The sequence below is a fragment of the Heliconius melpomene genome, chromosome 6 (genome assembly GCF_056956725.1).
Source record: "Heliconius melpomene rosina isolate 202511_hmr_F chromosome 6, ASM5695672v1, whole genome shotgun sequence".
Taxonomy (NCBI): domain Eukaryota; kingdom Metazoa; phylum Arthropoda; class Insecta; order Lepidoptera; family Nymphalidae; genus Heliconius; species Heliconius melpomene.
The window spans coordinates 375,355-387,556 of record NC_140394.1 but is presented as its reverse complement, the minus strand read 5'-3'; positions in this window follow the sequence as shown (position 1 = coordinate 387,556).

The window sequence follows — 12,202 nt, the reverse complement described above, 5'->3', positions numbered from 1 at the left end:
TAAATGATAAAGCCATAAATTATTTAAAATGTATACATAATATATTGGTTAACATATTAAGAGATTTGTTGACTTCTTCTCTTGTTTTGTAGTATTATGTTTAATTGGACGAAATTGTATTATTTTTATTTTATTACTTGTTTTTGGCTATCAACCATTTATTTTATTTTTATTGCTTTTAGCCTTTTCTAAGAGTAACTCTTGTTGCGACTATTGTTGATAATCGAATAGCTTGAGGTTTGAGAATCAAATAGTAGGAACTCTGGAGCCAGACAGTCATTTGCACACCTACTTTAGCCTATATTGGAGAGTGAAAACCAAAGGTCCAAGTCAAATCCAAGACACCCAGCATATATCTTAAAAATAATATACATTAAGATTGAGATTTAAACTGGTACTAGACTTATTAAATTTTATACGTTGCCGATGTTGAGTAGCGGAGTTCAACATGACACTTTATTTTTTATATAAATAAATTAAAATATGTAATTTAGAATTATAAAAATATATAATCTTAACCCTATTTTGAATACGATTAACTGTGGAAAATTTTAATAGATATCTCTTATGTTCATTTCCGCCTACAGAACTACTTGTTACATATTGTATCAACAAACACAACAGAAGGTCCCCACAGACAGATGTGCTCACAGCATCCGCCGCAGCCTCCGACCGCAATCTTTGTTATCTCAGGGTTAACCTCTTAACGGACATTTACTGCTATATTATTGATTCTAATTGTACCTATGTACATATATATACTGTAACAATTCAAAAGGTATTCGTAGAATATGGATTAATTTAAAAATATGTAGGCAGATCTAAGTAGAATTAATAATTAATATGAATATTAAGAAAATATTTTTTATAGTTGTGGCGTGGTCGAGTCCCATCTTTAAATCGTTACAGAGCATCCATTCTCCGCATTCCAACGAGACCACGCCGACGTTGCGCTTTATCTTTAATAGATAAATATTTTCCCAAATCAGGATGAAACCTTCACTGATCAGGCACTGTTCTGCTACGTTGCAATATTACGTTACTTTTTTATGACGTTGTTAGTTCGAGTTCGAAAATCAAATCAAATACAAAATATTCACTTTCCCATTTATTTTGTCTATATTCGCATAATATAAGCAATAATTTTCCTTCAACTTTAATAACTTTAATGTTACTTACGTTACAACAAAACAAAGCTCTTGGTATGCAAGTCTGACGTGGTCTTGTTAGTGGTGGCTGATCAGATCGTTAGCTTTCTTCCCATTCTTACATCACAATGGTTCTACGAAATATCACAAAGCGAATGACAGACCTTTTTTTTATATAAAAAAACTCGTAACGAACTAAAAGTTGAGAATCTCTCTGTAATACGAATCAACCACCTCTCAATTTAAATGCAGATCTCATCGGATTTCATTTTATTACAGGTTTTTGTTCCTTAATAAGATAAAACTTGGTTATCTGATTTGAAACTCTTGATTAGATTGCCTTCGATCGATATTTGTTCCAATGTTCGTTAAATATTTGGAAAGAGTATATACATGAGTTATTGTAACTCTCTGTTCTTCCAATTTTCGAAGAATTTTTTTATTAAAAAACCGATATTATTTTTTTTAAATGGTATATTATTAAATGTATGTATGACTGAGGTATGTATAATGAATATAGAATTTAATTCAATTTATTCAATTTCATATTAAAAGTTAATTAACTTTCTTGTCCTTGCTATACTAAAAGCGGTGCTGGATTCCACGGAGCAGTGAGTGACTTCACATTTTCATAAAGGTTATATCCATAATATAATATATGTAATTTCTCGAACTTAGGCAGAAAGTGGACAACGGAATATCTTGTCCCTAGGTTCTCTCAGCCCTGCTATACGTGAGATAAAGCTTAAAGTAGTATACAAAATAAACCACAACATCCTACATTTATTTACCTATTAATAAAATGGGCAAAAAAAATAGAAGAAAAAAAATCCCCAATCCCTCCTAAGGATAATCGGTTTAAAATGCAACAGCTATTCCCCTACATTATTACAGTCACGCGCGTACGATATGCGCTGCACGACATGGGGAAACCTTTGTATTCAGCATACACTAGTGTACGAGTATATATGAATAGGGTTTCTTGAAAGGTCTATAGAAAACTAGGTTTTTTTGAGATTTGCGGCTTCACCGGTGTGGCCGCAAATCTCAAAAAAACCTAGTTTGTTCAATAGTTGCGAGTTGTGTATAAATGTAGTGACCAATAGTGTTCCTTGAATTAGACTATGTAAAAAAAATATTTTTTCAATTCGAACCCGAAGTTCCTGAAGTTTACGGTCGCGTTCTCGTTCAACCAAACTAATTAATATTTGATTACATTGATTTGTGTAAATGAGAAAGGAGAATCCATGTAAATAAATAAACGAAAAAACAAACGGACAAACGAACGGACTAATAAATAAAGTGGGACGTAAAGGCGGGGACAAGAGTTTCCTAGTACTAGGTTCCCTCGGCCTGCTCTGCATATGAGGCATACAGCGTAATGCTAGAATAAAAATATACTCACTTAAAATATTTTAAGTGCGCCACCACTGCTAAGATAAGATATGCAAAATTAATTAGAGCCTTCCGAGGCTTTGTCACAGACAATACGACTGAAACAAATATGAACAAATCTAATTATCATAAGTTTTACACTTGATGATTGCTCTTTAAGGAGAAAAGATTTAATTAAAAAGAGCTTGCTGACGTGGTCGGGGGGAGCGTCAACTAATTTGAAAGTTTCACCTTTGGAATGTGTAAGGACAGGTATTCACTTCAGAAGCTATAAGGTAGTAAGCTTTTCAAATGAATATCTAAGATAGTTTTTGGAGGCTTATTGTAAAGGCGACGCATATAGTTTTCGTTTACCACTCGGGGGAATGAATAATTCCTACCTACCGCTATAAACGGAATATTGCAAGAAACTGAAAAAAGAACTCTTAAACGTACAGCTAGCTAAGAAACACTACCATTATCCAAGAGTGCGAAATTAAAAAAATAAAAAGTTTGAGGATTATTACAGGAGTTACCGAACTTATTTGCAGATTAATCAGGGGTCGGGCTGGGTATTACAATATCGATAACAAATTTTATTTCAACTTTTTAATACAAGTCATTAGCACTAGCTCTCCTGTCCCTAAAAAACTATCACGTCTAATCAAGCACATTTATTTATCATAACCACATTCCAAGAAAACAAAAAACTAAATTTACATCTATAATAAAAAAATATTTTTCAACAGAAACTTTCATTACAAGAACCTTTTGAATTTTAAATTGAATCAGATTCCTAGAACAAATTTGAGTTACGTTAGACGCTAATTAATACAAGGTGAGATAACAAGATAGCTTTGTGAACTTAATGAGGGTAGATATGAAACTGATGTTGTAACGTATTCAGGACGTGGGTAGTCCTCGTGTATGACGACAGGATGAAGCCTCGTCTCAGTGTTGGGTTTCATTGTGTAAAGTGTTCTAACGGATACATGAAGGATTTGAACGTTGAAATTAGTGGATTTATTATGAATTGTGATGATTTTAGGAATCTTTCGTACCTACTATGAAGGGAATATATAGTAGTCGCTTCACACTGTATCCCATATAATAGGGAAGGCAGGGGAACCTAGTTTCTAAGCACTTTTCCTAGTCTTTAAACGTTCCTTCGTTTTCCACTCAATTTCTTAGACATTGTTGTTAAGTGCTGAAGATCGAGCTCAGCGCGTAGGTACCATATGAAAGGCCTATATCTAATAATAGACGAAGACAGGCTGATGTTGATGATGGTGGATCTCAACACTGAATTTTGTTTAATAACAAAAAGGAAGAAATGAAAGTAGTTAATTTCCCGGAGTATAAATTGGACCTACAGCCGCAGCGGTCGACATCAGACACTATTGAGCCATTGCCACGTATTGAGATATTCTTGACAATAAGCACAACCCTTATGGGTTCGCTTGTTTACAATTCATTCAATAACCTAAACAACTAACTACTAAATTACTAAATCAATAATAGAAACAAGTTAAATACACCTACATTCCCCAAAATCGAATCGAACCCCACAACCATTTATTACAATGTCCTACTCCACTACAATGCCTTTAATTATCATCAATAATAAACGTAATTATTTTTGGTATGTTCAAAATGAATATGATTTATGATAAGGCGGCGGTAATAGGACCCAGTGTCGATAATCTCTGCGGAACGTCTTTGACAGTTCTGAAGACCGATTCAATTAATCTCAGATAATTCAGTTATTATTATATTGAACTGAGAATTTAATTTATAGCATTAAATTATAGAAGTTTAGATTAGTTGTCTTAATAGATATATTTTGTGATATAAAACTATTACACGACTGCGCGACACCGAGGAGGGTAATGTGTTTATCAGTGAATATACCAAACGGGTGGGGCTGATATTGATGATAACGTCAATCGATTAGACTTAATCTTGCGAATATCAATAAAGATATGACCAGTCGTGGCGCAGTGGCACAAGCGCGCGGCTGTAGGCGCGGCTGGTTGTGGGTTTGATGTCCAGTCGAGGAAATGAAATATTTAGTACAGACTCTAGTCTATACTACAGTCGGGCCTCACTCACTCGGGCTTTATACCTCGTATATTATATTTGATGAAGAAACAAAGGTCCTACATATATCATAATTATTAACACTGAAATAAACCGTCTCCACACAACACCTGCACTCTGCTAACCGCTATGTTACTCGACGTCTTGTACTCGCACTCGTAGTACTCGTAGTACTCGTAGCTTGCTCGATGCTTTGTGTTACACGCTCTACGGAAAGCAGGTGTTTTCACGAGTGTTTTTCAAATATTTGTTAGTGCAAATAGGATCCCCGCCCCCTCTCTACGTATGTAATTTTATTTAGATTATTAGTGTCTCACACGTTAAAGACGTGTTTTAAAATGTGCCGTCTGCTTCCAATCCCGTAAGGATGACGGGTTGCCAGTTACATAGTTGTAGATTTTAATTTGATCACGACAATAGAGACAGTGTACTACTTAATTTGTTTAGCTTTGTCTAAACGAATCAATTATAATAATTACGTATTTTGGAGGCACAGGGTCGTTAACTTACGTAACTCAACGCTGCACTCATTTTATTAATGATACAATGAAATAAGTAAATTAATATATATATAATATATAATATGAATTATAATCCTATACTATACTTGTACAGTTATATATGAAGTAGTTGGCATGAGAGACCGGACGCACATTAACACAGTATTTACGTTCTTTGACGGCGTTCCTTGGCACCAGTGTTTCCTTCATAACATTAATTTTATTTTTCTTAAAAATGTATATATAAGCTTGATTTTATATTTGTTTTTTCTTATATTCTAGGTTCATACTCTGTCCATCACATAGCAGGGTAGCCAGTGCGAACGTGGGAACCTGCTATTAAGACACTCCGTTCCCATTAAGACACTTTCGGTCGTGCATGATGATGAGTATCGGATCTAAACGCAGTAATGGTCCACCTTAAACTAAAATATTATTTTTCCTAAAAAAGTTTTTATTACTTACAAAAAATAAATAACACTGGATACTATTTTAATTTGTGTGACACGAATCCAAAAGGTACCCAGCTACTTTTCCAGAAGTATAATCTGCTGCTTCTACTACAAAAGTTACTATAAACGTAAAGTATTTAATTACAACACATAATTAGAAAAATACTGCTATATAAAGCGTTATAACTTTGTTTTATTTTCAAACCGTTCCTAGCATCGGCTAAGAACAGCTTGAAAATAAAATAAGGTTTAAAAAATTTTTTTTTTGTACTTGAACTGTTATTGCATTGTGAGTTAAATAAAATATTTAAGTTTAAAGTTAAAGAAAAGTCCGAGCTTACCTACAGTCTAAGTTTGAATAATGAATATATTTGAAACGCAGGTGTATTTAATTTTTAACTTTAAAGTTCAAAGTATGTCTTTGTTTTTCAACTTACAAGTTTCGAAATGAATTTGTAAATCTGAGCTACTTGTTTATTTCATGACTAAACTCTTTATTCCTGATATATTTTATAATTTTATTTAAAATCTATTATCGGCAGCGGCGTTCCTGGATCAGAGGGACGATGACGAAGATTTGTCATACTTATGACATATTCAAAGTGTCTGACGTAAATTTAAACCAGATACAGTGGATTACTTCAAAACAATTAATGTATTGTAATATAGCAAAATTATAGCATTTATCAATTTATCCTAATAGACCATCGAACGCGTAAAAAGTTTTTCAATTCAAACTAAGTACTTCCTGTGATTAGTAAGTGATGTAGAATGTAATGCGAAGCGGTACGGTCCCGACATACCTCTTTTTCCTCGTCCATTGTCATCAACTTCTTTATGTATGCCCTCCGAGAGGACCTCATGTGTTTTACATAACTTCCTACAGTACCATCGACACTGTATTTGCAAAGGTCATCCGAGGTCTCCACCTGTCTCTCTTACCACTCAACCTCCCATTCTTTCATCAATCGTTTGCTCGACATGCCCAAACCACCTGAGCCCGATCTTCATTCTCACCGTGACATCGTCACTAGAACTTGCCATTCTGCGTATGTCTTCATTGCTGATTCGGCCTACTTAACTGACTCCGCATATCATACTACGAGATTGCATCTAAACAGGATTCATATTTCTTTCATTCTTCTTCTGTAATACCCACGTTTCGCTGCCGTATAACAGCATAGGTACCAACACTGCATTGTGTCTGGCTACACGCGCAGGTGTGCTGATGTTTCGCCGTCTCTTCAATGCAGCTAAGGGGTCGTCGACCCTGTTACCGGCAGAAATAGGGCTTTCCACGTCCTTTTCGTATCGTACGTGTATACGAAACATACTTCCCAAATATACCACTAAAGTACCTTTTAAGTAGAAAGATTTATTTAATACAATTTTAATCAAACAATTATTAAATAATAATACATTTCTTAAAAGCTTTATTCTTTTGAAAGTTTTAAGTGGTAATATCTCGAAATATTATTTATTCGAGGCCCCATGTGCCATGTTTATGTATTCAGAGAAATCCAATATAGCTGTCCGATTGTTCCCGCTTTCTTTTACCAGCTGAGATTACTTTATCACTACGAGTTATTGCGTCTGACAGAATTTGAATTCTATTAAAGAAATTAATTATATATACAAACACAGAGGTGACAGGTTCTAATATCTTCCTACGATTAATGTGTTATGAGGTTGTCGTGGCGCAGTGGGTCAGCGTTCGGCCGTAATCGCGACAGTTGTAGGTTCGGTCTCCACTCGGGAAACTATTTATTTTTATTTCCTTGAAATTTATTTTTTTTATATTCTTGATAAACACGCAATATCTCTAAAAGTTAAAAGAAAAGGAATCGGGAATGTTTCTCATGGTTTGCAAAACAAATGATCACTTCTCAATCAATACATGGACTGAGGATTTTCAAACAATGTAGAAGTAAGACCGTTAAGTAGAGTATTTCTTCACTATGCGATCTATTTTATGTTTTGTTATATAAAACAAACATACGTAATATCAGCACAATTCACTTGATATGTGAATTCATAAAGAAATAGTTTAACAATTAAAATCTCTCAACTATAGTATAGTATATACTCTAATAAAGTTCTACAACAATGTTCAAGTTTGTACAAGTTAAATTGAAAATTTCAACTCACTAACGCCTTCTATACCGTTCTTAAGAACCTGCAAGCAATTAGTCAAGCTTACAACTAAGAAATGGGTTGAGACCAGCACCATTTTTCAAGTCACCTTTCTGAATGGTTAGCGGTCTGTCTAAACTTAGGTACGTTGTTTGAAAAATCTCGTAAACTTTTTAAAATTGAGATCTAGTACAGTTCTATATAAACTATTGTTTAGGTAGCAGCAGCAAGAGAACGAACTATAAAATATTTTCATTTCCTCACTCTGGAAACAAAATCAAACGCGGCGTTAGGTTCCGCCGTTCAACATCCGATGCCTGGTAGGTTTCTCTCTATCTACTGTGTTATATACCGGTTAAAACGTGCATATAAAAATACTTTTTTTAAATTGAGATCACTTCTATATAAAGTAGTGTTTATACTGGACTTACTCGTAGTACTTGTATGTCGTAAGTTGTATTTCCGGGATAAGTCGGTGGCATTTTCTTTGTTTTATTACTTCTTCTGAGATTATGTGTTGCTAAGTAAATATTTTTCTAATATATTGTTTTTATGTGTCTCATAAGGTTGTGTCGGCACACGCCATGTATGCGTTAAGCAAGCTCATTTTGGGTGCCGTTTTCTTAAAACAACAAACTTTGAAAGCCGTTGCTTAGCAACGGTCGCGTAGCGATGGTTGTTATTAACATGGCGGAATAAATTGCATGTCAAATTAATAAGTATTTTAATATATTGATATATATCGGCAATATTACAAATATGAGAAAAAAGAGTAACCTATGTTCATTCCTAGACCCTCAAGTATCTCTTTATGAATATTTTATTACAATTGGATTACGGGTTTGGCCCTGATTGCGTAAAAGACAAACAGACATACAGAGTTACTTTCGAATTTATAATATAGGTATGGATATGATTTTATAAGACAAAGGGTCTCATCACACTCATTATTCAAGAATCAGTTTAAATAACATATCTCTGCTGTTCGTCACTGCTGTAGAAAATCTTACTTATAAAATAATTTGGATTTTTCCATATTTTCATACAAGGAAAAAGAAATTAGTAATACACTGTTTTTTCCTTGTTATTGTATAGATATGAGGAACCCTCCTCGGCGTAATGCAACACCGCCCATTGTTTAACAAGTTCTATCATTTCAAATATAAAATTTTAAATTGTTATCAAACGTGCAACTGTCTCACCATATCCCAAACATATATATACATTGAAATAATTATATGCACACAGCGAACGAACTTGTACAGTCCCTTATACAGTACCGGCGGTGTCAGGAGTTATAGCTGGAAGTGAACGTGCCTTACATTCGTGAGGACGCTTTAAAAGTTGGAACTACAGCTTAAAATAAATTTTCACCATATTTTATGAGTTTCAACTTCAGGTTGTAGGTGCTATTTCTTGCGCGTGTTTCAAGAAATATACGTTTTTATTATTTAAAATATTAAGTTTAAGTTTAACATTTCTGTTTCACGAGTTCACGTGGTTGCTTAAATTTGAATAGAGAAATAATGGAGTGAACGTGCATGAAACAAGAATTATAAATATTTAACGCCTATTTTTATAATAATACTAGCGGACGCGCGCAGCTTCGCTCGCGTATTTAAGAGTGAATTCTAATAACCCATGAAACATGTGTTCAATGAAATATTTTTAAGAGTCTAAATTTCAAATTATATAAAAATCGGTGGCGATTTACAGATTTTTCCATACAAACTTTCAACCCCTTATTTGCACCCTTAGGGGGTGAATTCTAGAAAACCATGAAACAAATGTTCAATTTAATATTTTTAAGAGTCTAAATATCAAATTTTATAAAAATCGGTGGCGATTTAAGAATTTTCCCATACAAACTTTCAACCCCTTATTTGCACCCTTTGGGGGTGAATTCTAGAAAACCATGAAACATGTGTTTAATTATATACGTTTAAGAGTCTGAATTTCAAATTTTATAAAAATTGGTGACGATTTAAAAAAAAACTATACAAACTTTCAACCCCTTATTTGCACCCTTAGTTGGAGAATTCTAGAAAACGATGAAACACGTGTTCAATTAAATACTTTTAAAAATCTAAATTTAAAATTTTATAAAAAACGGTGCCGATTTAAATTTTTTTCCATACAAATTTTGAACCCCTATTTCACCCCTTTAGGGTTAAAATTTTTCAAAATCCCTTCTTAGTGGATGTCCAAATTACGAAAGTAAACATCTGTCCAAATTTCACGTTTCTACGCACAGCGGTTACGGCTGTGCGTGCGTCTTACCTCAGTCAGTGAGGACAAGTCCTTTTATATATATAGATTATAAAAATAGGAATTTAACTTATTTTATAGAAGTCAAGTCTCTCTTGAGTTATATATATTTTTATATACAGGATGAGTCATATTGAACTTTCCGATTTCAATAAGGTGTGTATTAAAAACAAAGCGACATGCAGTAAAAATTATTTTATTGTTTGAAAGCACATAACATGCAGTTTTAATTTAGTTGGTTTTAAAAATGATATCCTGTAAATGTCTACCTCCATTGACCACACACTGCTGAAGCCTTTCCCGGAAGTTGTCCATTACTCGTCGAGTCATATTCAGCGGAATAGCATTGATTTCTTCCGTGATTGCAGCCTTCAGTTCATCGATGGTTCGGGGACGATGCGTGTACACCTTTTCCTTCAGGTAACCCCAGAGAAAGAAATCGCAGGGGGTTAAATCAGGTGATCTCGGCGGCCACCCAACGTCACCTCGCAAAGAAATGAGATGACCGGGAAACATTTGTCGCAGGATTTCCATTGAACGCCTGGATGTATGGGCTGTAGCACCATCTTGTTGGAACCAGATGTTATCGTTGTCATGATTCTGCGTTAATTCCTCCAATTTCGGTTTCAGAAAAGTTTCAAGCATGTCGCAATACCGAGCAGAGGTAACTGTGACGACTTGACCATCTTCTTCAAAAAAATAGGGACCCCACACACCAAACTCTGCAATAGCGCACCACACTGTCACTCGAGGGCTGTGAAGTGGTCGTTCGTGTAGGTTTCGTGGGTTATTCTCAGCCCAGTATCGAAAATTCTGTTTGTTGACAGTTCCGGCGAGGTGAAAATGTGCCTCATCACTGAAGATCAAAACAGCAGTGCGGGGGATCTGCTGAATGTCGCGGCATAAATTTGTTCGTGTGTCTAAGTCTCTAACTGTTAATTCTTGCACTACCTGAATCTTGTATGGGTGAAATTTAAGGTCTCTATGCAGTATTCTGCGGACACTACTGAAAGATAATCCTAGTGAAGCGGCATGTTTCCGAACAGAACGCCGAGGGGATTGTTGAATTGAAGCCCGCACTCTATCCACGTTTTCCGCTGACGTTGACGTCCTAATTCGGCCTTGTGGTCTTGTTTTTAATGCTGATGATGTTGCTCTAAAATTTGATACCCAATTTCTGATTGTTGGTCCAGTGGGAATGGGATCACGTCGACCAATAGCAAAATGTAAACGGAACGCACGCTGTGTTGTGATCACGGAGCCGCCATTTTTAATAAACTCTTCAACTACGAACGCACGATGTTGTCATTCAAGCCATTGCTCACACTAAAACTGCATGTCATGGCGCGTCTAATGACACCATCCCCACCCTTCTACTCCTTCCCTTCTTCGTGCAACGTCCTTCCAAAACCGGAAAGTTCAATATGACTCACCCTGTACATCAAACCAAACAAAGACTTAAAATTTTCTATCTTCTTTTTTCTTCTTTTTGGAACGAAGTTCCTTACGGCAGGCATGGAAGGGATACAGATTTCGCTGTGTGACCGAACTGAAAAAAAAATGATAGTAAAACCATAAGAAAAATGCGTGGAATAAAACCGTTAAATGAGACGTGCGCAGGCGCGACAGTCGCATACACAGACGAGTAGTGTATAATACCTTTCTCTTTCTCCCTCTTTCTTTTGGGGTGGAGTGGTAATAGAAAGAGAAGGGATGAGAGTTAAAATTATTTTTATTTCTATTTTTCTATTCTATTTCTATGTAATTTTATGTTGTCAAACAAAAATAAAGAGACATATTTTGTTATTTTAGTTGATAATTTGAATTACGATGTTTTTTATTTTAAGTAATTTATTATTTCCTAAAATACTGAATTTCCTAAATACTTTCTTGTACTTAAATAAAAACTAATCAGCAAAATTTAAGAGAAAAATCAAGAAAACCTACATGAAATTGAGCACGACGTTTTTGCAATTTTTGCAATTTGTGTCGATTCTACATAAGCCGAAGGAACTTCGTTCCTACCTGGTGTCCCACGACACCACATTTTTTTAAAAATTGTTACTTAAAATTTAAGCAATTTTTATTACAAAAAAGTACTAAGCATTATGTATGTCAAAGCGAATTCTGGAGGTATCTTTGAGTGGTGGGACTCAACGCCGCACTTTGCCTCGGCACCAGAGCGAAAAAATTTTAATATGAAATGTTTAACTAATTTTATAATATA